We start from the raw sequence: 12071 nt of genomic DNA on the forward strand, positions 1-12071 counted from the left end.
CGATTTTTCATGAAGTCCAACTCGAAGTCTAACTCGAAGTCTAACTCGAGGTCCAACTCAAACTCGAACTCGAACTCGAACTCATATCCAAACTCGATGATTCCCTACTCCCGCGCCAGAGGTAGACGAATTCCCAACAACAGTACCAGCGAACCTTCTACCGGAGAGTTGGTCACTCACTTGAAGGATTTATTAGGCTCAGCTCTAACGGCCGGCACCAAAAAATCGTACCAGAGAGCATGGGATCGTTTCAAATTGAAATTGAACGTTTTTGTGGGTCATCAACCCCCCAGCTACCATTATCTTCTCCCCAATTAGCTCTTTTCATATCTTACCTATCAGCAAGGAAACTCGCACCTTCTACGATTTCTTCTTATCTTTCGGCTATCAGTTATGTTCACAAGATCAAAGGTTATTCCGACCCAACTAAATCGTTTTTGATTCATAGGCTGTCAACGGCTTTAAGCCGCCAGCGTTTGGCTGACCTCCGTTTACCCATTACTCGACCGGTATTGCACGAGCTTATTAAATCTCTCCGTCACACCAATTCTTCGGCCTTTCAACGCTGTCTTTACTCAGCGATGTTCTTATTAGCTTTTTACGGCTTCTTTCGTGTTGGTGAACTGGCGGCTAAGAGTGTGGGTCGTGTCGACTCCATATTACAATTTAAGGATTTAAAATTTTTTGTACACAATGGCCAACCACCAATTTTTTTATTTTTTTATTTTTTTTTATTTTTTTTATTGAGTGCTCAAACAAATTACAACACGCTTGTTAGGAAATACTACTTGTTAAGGTTGATACTTTTTATAATACAGTGCTAAAAAAAAAAAAAATACGAAACTACTTACAATGCGATATTACTAACAAAAAGAAACGATACCTACGCTACTAAGAACAATACTAACACTACGATACAATACAATTACTTACAAATTAATGAATTTAATTTAGTTGCTTACAAATGGATAGTATATGCCTTTGCACAGCTAGACTCTAAACATTAATTGTTTAAAAAGTTGGACCATTTTTTATTAAAAGAGAGTAGTTTATTGGTCATAATCGCAATGTATTTTTCTAATTCAATTTTTTCGTTAACGAGGGTGACAAAATCTGTGAACTGGGGTCTTTTGTCATCTTGTACTGCATTAATGTAAAGAAAGTATTTTCCAATTATGATCAGGTGATTTAGGGTTAAATCGGACGATGTGAATTTTAAAACCCCATATATAATTTCGTTTTGCTCTAATGCAATGTTTCCTCTACATGTAGCGTTGAACCACTTTGTAAATTTATTCCAAAAGGATTTCGCAATTGGACATTCCACAAATAAATGGAGTGGTGTCTGATCAATATCATGGCAATAAGGACAATCGGGTCGCTGTTTCTTTCTCATCTTGTACAGAATTTTGTTTGTATACAGGATATTATGAACTATTTTATATTGAAACATGGATAATTTTACCTCATTTGTGACACTAAAAGGAAGTAAGTAGATTTTTTGTCTTTCTTGAAAGAAAAAACCGCGTTCGATGAGTCTTCTCTCCGCAGTTGGAGGAGGGAAGTGCTGGTGATTGAGTAAAGTATTGGAAATTGTTTTGCATGTGATTTTTTCGATTGCAAGTGGTACGTATTCAGTTGACGGTGGAAGACATTCCTGCTTTAGCATAGTTTTCCATTCCTGTGGTATTGCAGATAGAAGGCTATAATACTGCAGAAAGTTACTCTTGACGTTGTATTTCTGCATGAAGGTTGAAAAAGTCATCAAGGTTTTACCTTCGTTGTCGAAAAGGCACGAGAGATTTTCAATACCTATTTTTTCCAAACAGGGAAAAAAACAGATAACTTGTTTACTCGAATAAACTGGTTGTTCCATATTGTTTGATTTAACACATCTCCTTTTGTTTTCGGGTTAGTGCTATTAATTTGCTGCCAGTGGGAAATTTATATCTCGATAGAATTTTGGTAAGTTTTCATCCAAGGGTAGATATTGAATGTTATAGTTACACCGGAAAAGAAGGTTGCCGCCAACATTGGAAAGTAAGGATAGTGGGATAAATTTCCATGGTCTTTTATCATTAGCGCACAAGCGCTTTACCCAGACTATCTTTAACGCTTTATCAAATAACGTAAAATCTAACATATTAAGTCCTCCCTCCTTCTTATTTTTGATTATAGTCGTTTTTTTTTAGTTTTGGATTCTTGTACTTCCATATGTAATCGAATATTATGTTATTAACTTCATCGGTAAACCCTTTTGGAGTGTCTAAAACGCTGCAGATAAAAGTTAGTTTGGATATTGCCAACGTTTTGACTATATTTACTCTTCCATATATAGAAATGTCTCGAGACGACCAAATGTTCAGTGTCTTTTTAAGTTTAGGCAGCTTTTCAAAGAAGTTTTTTTTGTTGGCAAGTTCTTCATCATATGACAGATATACACCCAAAACGTAGACCGGCTCATCACTTAATTTTAGATTTAGAATGGAATCCTTTCTCTGACGCAATGATCCCAGCCAAAGTATTTCTGATTTAGACTGATTTATTCGAAGACCAGAACAGTTTTCAAATTGTTGCAGCAGATCAAAGAGCTTGTGAGCAGACTGAATATCTTTAACAAAAACAGTTGTGTCATCGGCGTACTGGGTTATTTTTATAGATTTATTTGGATCAATTTCAATACCTTCTATTTCCTTTGAGCGTTTAATTGCATTGCTTAAAATTTCTACACCAATAACAAACAAGATCCCTGAGAGTGGGCAACCCTGCCTGACACCTCTGCTTAGATTAAAATGTTTGGTGGCAAACCCATTGTTCAAAACACAACTTGATATGTTATTATACAAGACTGTGATCCATTGTCGTAATTGAGGACCAAAGTTAAAAACTTCAAGGCATTTTTTAAGGTAGCACCATTCAATAGAATCGAAAGCTTTTTCAAAATCAAGAAAGACCGCTATGCCTGGAATGTTTTTCTTTTTAGTAAAGGACATCATGTCTGTTATGATTCTGATGCTCTCACCTATATATCTTCCCTTTACGTATCCCGTTTGATTCGGGCTAATGATCGTGGGTAACACTTTTTCCAGGCGTAAAGCTAAAGCCTTTGTGACAATTTTGTAATCGTTGTTCAATAAAGAGATTGGTCTCCAATTTTTGAGATATTTTTTGTCTTTGTCTTTCTTTGGTATTAACGATATAATACCGCGTTTTTGTGAGATTGACATGTCACCATTTTCAAAAGCATAGTTAAAGCTATCAACCATGATTTGACCAATGTCATTCCAGAGGTGCCGGTAAAATTCTATAGTAAAGCCGTCGGACCCAGGTGTTTTATTGTTCTTAAATTGTTTCAGCGAACTGGTACATTCCGCAAGGGTAAGCATCCCTTCGCAGGTGTCCGCTTCCTCCTGTTTGAGAGTATTCAGGCCGTCAAAAAGGTGCTCGAGATTGTCAGATTCCGGACAGACATTTTTAGTTTGATAAATTTCTTTGAAAAAACGTTCCTCTTCTAAAATTTGTTTAGGCTCGTGAACTATGTTACCGTCTTCTTTTGTTAACGAGGTTATGTGTTTCTTCTTGTGGTTTATTTTTTCCAGGTTGTAGAAATATTTATTGTTCTTTTCACCGAACTCGTACCATTGTGCTTTACTACGTGTCATCGCTCCTCGTGTTTTTCTAGAGGCAATTTTTGCTAGTTCTTTTTTGACTCGATCCATTTCAGCTTTCGTTGCTTCGCTAAATTTTGATCTTATCTTTTCCTGTAATTGGTTGAATCTCCTAAGCAAATCTTTTTCTTCATTTCGTTTTTGTTTAGCTTTATTTTTAGCGAAAACTATTGTTGATGCTCTGATTTCCATTTTGATCATTTCCCAAAATAAGCCTTTGTCACTGAGGCTGCAATATTTGGAGATGAACTTTGGTAATTGTTTTGCTATCATCTCCGTATAACACTTATCGGTTAATAATGAATTATTAAATTTCCAGAAACCGGGGCCACGCTCTGTTTCATTACTTTCTAGGGACATTGACAGAGTTATAGCAGAGTGATCGGAAAAAATATTTGGCACAATTTTAGCGTTTTGGATTGCTGATTCCATACTTTTTGATATAAAAAGGTAATCTAATCTACAATATATCTTCATGGATGAATTGTTCCACGTGAATGCTTGTTCATTTGGATGTTTGCAGCTCCAGGTGTCTATAAGATTGTGAGTTCTCATTAGAGTTTTTATTTCTTGAATAACTGTCTTCTTTTGTTCGAAAGAACGCCCTCCGCGTTTGTCAATTTCATTCATAAGACAATTTAGGTCTCCCCCTAGGACCATTCTTTCTCCGGCATATTTGTTTAAAACGGAATTCGATAACCCTCTAAGGAATTGCACCTGTTGAGTTTGGTCATTCGGGGCGTAAATATTCACAAAAACAAATTTATCGCCTTCTACCAATGCTTCAACAAGGATATATCTACCATTCTTATCGTAAATAATTTGTTCGATGTTTACATCAAGTTTTGGCTTGAATAAGATCATTACTCCTCGACTGTGATTAGTGCCATGGCTTCCAAACATTTTACCACCCCATTCTGCTTCCCACGATTTTAATTTTGCGCAGAAGAATATGTTTCTTGTAAAAACACTACATCCGGTTTTTGTTGATGCAGCCATCGGAATATTTGACGTCGCTTTATCGTCGTGTTTAACCCTCTAACATTCAGAGATAAAACATTGAAGACCATACGTACATGAAAAGTGAAATGAAACGCAGTTTCCAGTCACAGATTTCATTGCGGACAATTGGAGCGATGAGCATGTGAATTTAGAGCTAGCGAGAGACAGTTTAGAGTGATAAAACAACAAACTAATGCAAACTAATACAACATACAATACGAAACATAAATACCTGCAGCAATTAGGGCGAATTCTCCTGTCTGAGATTCACGTAAGCCTTCCTATACTGCTCTACAGAGGCACTAAATGATTCACCAAATTAATTATTGTCTATGATTCGACCGTAAAGTGTAAAGTTTTTTGTTTCGGGTCCTCGGTAAACAGATTTGTCAATAATTAACTTTTCGACGTTGAAGAAAGCCGTTTTGTGATCTCTCTTTGCCTTTTTCAGCACCGGGTAAAGCTCCTTTCTTATTTCATCTACTTCTTTCGGGAAGTCATCAGCCACACCAAAATTTTTTCCTCTTGGTAGGTGCTTGATGTGTGATTTGATTTGTTGCTTATCTTTGAAGAAAGATACCTTGGTCTTGGGTGCTGATTTGGTTTTTCTTCGCGTGCCCGAGTTGGAATTCTGTGGACTCTCTTGAATTCAATTTCATCAAGGTGCTTCTTTGAGAATTTCATTTCTTTGTCAAGAAAGTTTCTCAGAACTGCCTCTGTGTCTTCTGGGGATTCCTGCTCATTGTCGCTGATGCCGAAGAATTTGATGTTATTTCTTCTGCTGAAGCATTCTTGTTTGACAACCCTGCGCTCTAGCTCTTCTAGTTTGACTATCTTGGCGGTTGTTGCTTTTAGCGTCGCCGCGGTCACGCTGGCTTGCTCCTTCAAACCTTCAACTTCTGCTTGTGTTAACTCCAGACTCTCCTTAAGCTCTTCGTTTTCCTTTTCGAGCGTTGCTACTTGGATCTTCAGGTTTTGTATTTCAGGTAGCACAGATATCAACTTATCGAGCTTGCATTGTATGTCGTTCAGCTTCGTGTTGCACATCGCGCAGCCACGCTCGTGTTGCTCGCCATCACTAAGGGCTTCGTCATCAGTCTGAGATCCTCGTTCTCGCATTCTTTTCTTTCTTCGGGATTCACTTTTCCTTGCAGGATACTTGTTCGATTTATCAGCCTCTTCATGGTTTATTTCGTTATCCGCCTCTGTAGGCATCCTGGTTTTTATCGAGAAGAAGACGGAGCTTCAGAAAACACGTCCGCCATCTTTCGCCAACCACAAATGATTAAGATCATTATTACCGCATTTATTTAAGCACAATACCGACCGGAAACCCTTTGAAATCTTAATTGAACGCGAGGAAACTTTGCCGTTCTGCCCCGTGCAAGCAATGGTAGAATATTGCAAAACACGAGGGGCCCTACCGGGCCCGTTATTCTGTCAACAAAACCTCGCACCTATTACGGTCTACCAATTTAACACCGAACTCTCTCGTTGTTTACACTTTTGCGGCCTTGACCCTAGTAGATATAAGGGCCACAGCTTCCGAATTGGCGCTGCTTCGCTTGCGGCCGATAAGGGTTTCTCGGACGCTCAAATCCGCACTTTTGACCGCTGGAAATCTGACGCTTTCAAACTATATATACGCTCTGAACGCCTTCACGCCAATTAAGTCTAATACTGTAGAAGAACAGGTCACGCACCAACTCAATTCTATCATTTTTCTCTCTGTGTATGACTCCAAGAAATGTAGGTCAGACATGGGCTGTTATCATTTCTGGTGAGTTATTAAGTACTATGGTAATGACAGTGACTAGAGTGATCATGTAGGACAGACATGGGCTGCTACATGTTTCTGTTGTCAGTTAGTTATCGCTGTACACCCCACTGACAACCATGTAGGACAGACATGGGTTGCTACATGTTTCTGTTGTCAGTTAGTTATCGCTGTACACCCCACTGACGACCATGTAGGACAGACATGGGCTGCTACATGTTTCTGTTGTCAGTTAGTTATCGCTGTACACCCCACTGACGACCATGTAGGACAGACATGGGCTGCTACATGTTTCTGTTGTCAGTTAGTTATCGCTGTACACCCCACTGATGACCATGTAGGACAGACATGGGCTGCTACATTTTCTGTCGTCAACTAGTTAGTTGCTTCTATCAAGTGTTTTTGGTACAATGGGTTTGGTTATGGGCTGCTACAGTTTCCATTGATAATTATTTAGCTGTAAAAAAAAAAAAAAAAAAAAAAAAACAACTATTCTTTTCCTTACATATTTTATAAATTTAAGTCAATTTCTTTAACTAGTGCGTGACAGACCCCTGGGTCAGACATGGGCTTCTGTTGTTTTGCGTGTGCCTGTTATCAGCAGAGTATTGTTACAGTTCAGCGGTGACGTAAGCCAGTCATGGGCTGTTACTGATCCGTCAATATTATTGTCTATTCAATATTATACTCTCTATTCTTGATCTTGTTTCCAATTCGCGAGCTCTGCAGTGGTGTCTTGGTGGGGCTGCCACAATTTTGTGGCTTGTGGCGCCTTTTTCGCTCCACCTTTCCTGAAAATGATATTTTAATTACCATTGGCATTGTAAACAATTCACTTTTATTTGAGTTTCAATTAAAGTGTATATGACACAAAATCTTTTATTACCTTATTAGGAAGAGCTTTCAAAGTGATGAAGAATGGCATTTATTTTATTGCCATAGCATTCTTGGTTGCCGAGTTATTCAAGATTTAGGCTTATGCAAATTAGACAACTTGTGACGTCACAAGACTGACACAAAATGAAGGGAAATCACAAAAAATGGAATATCTCTCAAGCCTTTTTCTGTATAGAACTGAAACTTTGTAGAGTTGTTATACTCATCACAAAGTTTCATGATATGATCCACTATGACATTTCCATGGCAACACAATGGGCTCCAGACCCTCACCATCCAAAGGATAAAATCAGAGTTTCCCTTCCCAAGAAGCGCTTTTTGCTCTTGATGTTTATTCAGTGGGTGTGAAGGAATATGGACATTACGCAGCACAAGTATAAGAAATTCTGTTTGACTGTGGAGCAATAAATAAGGCATTTGTCATTTTGGGAAGGTAGAGGTCTGGTAACGAGTACGTTGCTATAGTGACATCATAACCACTATCACAATGTGTAGTTCTGTCAGCACATCAACCCTGCAAAGTTTCAACCCTGTAGATGTAGTATTTGCGTAGATATTCCAAATTTTGTGATTTCCGTTCATTTTGTGTCAGTCTTGTGACGTCACAAGTTGTCTAATTTGCATAAACCTAAATCTTGAATATCTCGGCAACCAAGAATGCTATTGCAATGAAATAAATGCCATTCTTCATCATTTTGAAAGCTCTTCCTAATAGGCTTATAAAAGATTTTGTGTCATATACACTTTAAAACCGCCACAGTATTTAAGTGGCCAAGAAATGCCAAATCTGGACTTGTTCATTTGTTGTACATCATATCATCTTCAGCAAACTAGTGCGTCCCCGCACAGAGCTCCCGAATTCCGTTCAGTAAATTGTATCGGTATAAATATTACCTTATCAGCTAAAATTAGCAAATACCGGTAGTTACATTTTCTACGGAGACAATGACATTTCTATTCCTTGGCTTAAGGAAAAGATTGAAACCACTGGCATATTTAAAGTTGAATAGCGCCTGGACAATCTATTCATTCTTCTGACGAAACTCTTTATAACATTTTGGAACAGACCACTGTTATTATCTGTCAGCAGTCCGGGGTAGCGTCATTAAAAATTGAACTTTGTTCACTTCTGAGTAATTATTTACCAACGATCATACGTGATTATGTTGGGTGGTCGCTTACCGGAAACAGAAAACAAAAGAATATGTCAAATTTCTGGCCTAAAAAGTGGTCGCGGTCCCGGTCCCTTAAGAAATTTGAGCGGCGGTCGCTTACGAGAGAGCTCTTGAAACAGTATTTAACTGAGAAAAAAAACGCTTGTTTACGAAGTGGTCGCTTACGGGGGGTGGTCGCTTGCGAGAAGTGGTCGCTATGAGAGTTGACTGTATACGCTCCCACTGCGTCTTGTTCTCTTAAGATTATTGCAACTAAAAGTATCAAGAATTTCAAACCAGAATTTTTCTTTTGATGCTACACGTCAAAGAAGGCACTCAGAAAAATTAGGTCAGTTGTTTTATTATAGGAATAGGCTTCGCACACACACAAAAAAATTCAAATTATTTTTATGACGGTGTATGCACTTAACTGATTGTAACTGTTGAACCTGTAATCAACTTTCTTTTAGTCAAAGTCAATTTTATCATGCAAGTTTTACATAAATTTCGTTACCGCGTCTAAAGTTCGAAATTTTTCTGGCTATTATTATTATCCAATATACATCACATCTCGCTGCTACTACGAATACACTTCAGTGCAATAAACATGAAGAGAAAGTGTATTATTAAAGAAGATAATTAATCTAGTCAGACTGCACTCTTGTTAATGACTGAGCTTTCGACTCACGAAATAAAATAGTCCAGCATTGCATGCAACTCATCATCGAAGAGAACTTCCGCGTGTTCCTTATGGGAGAAAATGAAAGGCCGAATATAATAAGCGAAAAAAAGGGATTTTCCCTACAAAGCCGGAAACACACGCAAATAAACAAAAACCGACAGAATCTGCCATGCCGCAAGTGTAATTCAAAACTCTTTTAATAGATTGCAATTCAGTGTACACGTATAAAGAATAAACAGAAATGGCGTATTGCTTGAACATTATTTTCCGTTTGCCAATATTTTACTCCATTCCATTGCCTCGAGTTTGCTTACCCAAGGGTTGATAATTATATTGCATATTTTCCGTTAGTTTTTCAAATTTCTAATTAATAGAAGGGACCAAAAACCGTGCAGTTCCATAATAAAGTTATTTAGTAATTTAAGTCATTATTTCATGAGGGTAACACTTAATAGCTACAACCAAACAAAAAAGAAAAAATAAAGGAGAATATTATAATGGAGTTAAAAACCAAAAAACCATATAAATAGAGTTATTTAAGAAAACTAACTAACAATTTGACGGTTTTTAATCTATCGTACAAAACAAGACAATGATTTTTTTTCTATATGGAGATTTACCACGACACCACCACGAAAAAGGTAGTTTATTGGAGGCACTAAGCATTGAGAACTCGAAACACAAAGCGCCTTAAATTCGAAGAAGGAAAATCTAAAGCTGGATAATGATGCACTTAATACGGGAAAAGCGAAACACCTTCCACAAGCTCGAAAATGAAGCATCGAAACTTGAAACTGCAAAGCATTGTAGTCTTGCAAATAAGCTATAGATAGTAGCCTTAGCAACGACGACGGCGAAGCCAGCGAAAAAGAATTCGCGTTTTCTCAAACGTCGTCGCGATTATTCCAACTCCTGTAAATGTCAAATGTAGGTGAAATTTACTGGGGTTGAATTATTGTAGACCGCACCCAAGTTTAGAAAAAGAGAAAAAAATTCGTCGTTGTCGGGTAGTTTAAGTCCACCATTAAACGTCCCATCCGGACATTTCACGACCTAGTCGTACAGTAACGGCAGAGAAATGTACCAAAAAATGTAATGCGCGAGCAGCGTCGCTGTTTGGTTATTAATTAAAGCCTATTGCTTTTTTACGTTCTCTTAATTCGCCGTCGTTGTTCCAAAAGTTCCCTTATAATAAGTAATAATGAGCGCTAGATTAACTCTGTCGTAATTTGAATATAGGGCTGACAAATAATACTAGAAGGACTTTATGTATTATATAATACCTTGAAATATATTAAGAAAAACATAAATAAAAAAGCAATAAGGCATGAATCAGTGGTAACGCGTAGCTTGAAAGAGTATTACTCAAAGATTGAACACAAATAGACTGGAAGGAATTGTTTTTTTTTTTTTCTCTTGAAATTCGCGGCTGTTAGCGCGAATGGCGCAAGGCACGAATTGGCTTCTCACGTGAAAGCATTATTTGCTTCAGACTATTGTTCGAAGACCTCGGGTGTCCGTGCGACGGACCAACGTTAAAATACCTGACTGTTTTGTAGGTTTACAAAGCAGCTTCAGTGATATTTGAATACAAATGAAGTAACTAAAGAGTTGGCCGTTCAACTCGAAAATGGAGCACCTGAATAATTAAAGTCTTTGAGGATTATTCCACTATCCGAATCCATTAATCGTTTACAGAATCATAATCAAACCATACAGATGATAATAACCTTTAGTCTTGAGGTTTTCAGTACGTAGGCGGAACATAAAAACAAAAAATTACAGAATTCAGATTTAGAAACAGCCATTAATTTGTCCGCATGAATAAGATTGAAACTGAAATTGTGACTGTCGTGAACTTAAGCCAGTGTTTTGTACATAATAAGGTCACATTTGGGGCGAGTTTCAAGTTACTAAGGCCAAACAGGGCAAAAAAAAAAAGTATAACAAACATTCTTAATCCTTTAACTTCTAAGCGCGGGTTTATGCGCAATTTGGGGATAAGCCAGTTGTACGACTGTGACGTCATTTGTTTTGGCGATATGGGCTGTCTTTTGCAATCAGCTAGTGAAACAGGAAAATATTTAACAATTACCCTGCGAAATCGGGCGGAATATTGCCTGATGCTTAGCCGACGGGGCCGTAGGCCGAGATGTACTAAAACCAGGGAACATTTCGCAAGATTACATTGAGCAGGATAATTGTTTTATTATTCAACACATTGATAACAAAGTACACTACATGCATTATTGCAGAAAAACTGGAGACGATGTTCCGAGGTCATTACTTCGAAAATACGTATATTTAACAACTATCCTGCGAAATCGCGCGGAATATCGCCTGGTACGGGACAATACAAAAGTCTAGCGAAAAAAAAAATTGCTGAACTGTAATTTGCCATGCAGTTCATAAACAAAAAGGTAAGCAGTTAAAGTTTTTGCACCAACGATTACAAATTTTGATAGCAAACTTGGTTGCCTTCTTTTTGATTTATGAAACAGCATTATTAACAATTTTGGTGTGCTTGCGAGGTCGTTACTTTTTGAAAGCGCTCTGCCGTTTTTCTTCCCGGAAGACGAACTGAATTTAGTATATCGCAGGATATCTGTTGACTACGGACGACGAATATTCAGTGCACCATGACCATATTTGTGCGGTGTTATAACGTGTTGAATAATAACTTAGAATACATACTGGCCTAAGTGAGAAAACTGGAAGCAAATTACTTCGAGTTATGACTCATAACGCGAAGTAATTTGCTTGCAGTTTCAACAGCCAAATGGTAGGAATATTCGACCCAACCACAAAACACTTCTATGTGCTAAAAATATCAACTGTCCTCAAAAATGAATTCCACAAACCCAGAAAAAAATTAAAGAAATTAAAAAGGC

The sequence above is a fragment of the Pavona decussata genome, unplaced genomic scaffold (genome assembly GCF_977016875.1).
Source record: "Pavona decussata unplaced genomic scaffold, jaPavDecu1.1 SCAFFOLD_37, whole genome shotgun sequence".
NCBI classification, from domain to species: Eukaryota; Metazoa; Cnidaria; class Anthozoa; order Scleractinia; family Agariciidae; genus Pavona; species Pavona decussata.